The sequence below is a fragment of the Miscanthus floridulus genome, chromosome 2 (assembly GCF_019320115.1).
Source record: "Miscanthus floridulus cultivar M001 chromosome 2, ASM1932011v1, whole genome shotgun sequence".
Classification (NCBI taxonomy): Eukaryota; Viridiplantae; Streptophyta; class Magnoliopsida; order Poales; family Poaceae; genus Miscanthus; species Miscanthus floridulus.
Window position 1 is genome coordinate 13,477,566 of NC_089581.1, and position 470 is coordinate 13,478,035.

A 470-nucleotide genomic window follows, 5' to 3' on the forward strand; every position below is an offset into this window, starting at 1 on the left:
ATATGAGTTACACCCAAGGGATATATTATTGGAGAAGTAAAACTATACATAAATGGTGGTGAGCGTCTTTCTTGTAAGTATGGGCGAGTCATACCAGATAAAACATTCCAAATCAACAGGATTAAAAGAAAGAGAGATATCAGATTTATACTAATTGTGGAGAAGTATACAATATTGTCGGATACCGTGAGAAGGGGTACCCTAAGCAAGATCCAAAAAACGACTGCTTAGACTTCGTAAAGATCGAAACCAGCTAAACGCTGCTGGCCTCGGCCGATTGTCCGACTCGCCCGAGGCCCCATCGCCGCGAGCCTCGGCCGACCCTCCGCTTCGCCCGAGGCCCCTCACCACGGGCCTCGGCCGATTCCCCGTCAAAGGCCTCGGCCGGGCCACCGACCCTCTGTCTCGCGCAAGGCGGGCTCGGCAGCACTCCGCCACCTCTTCCTTCTCCCGTCCCTCTGGCAAAACGT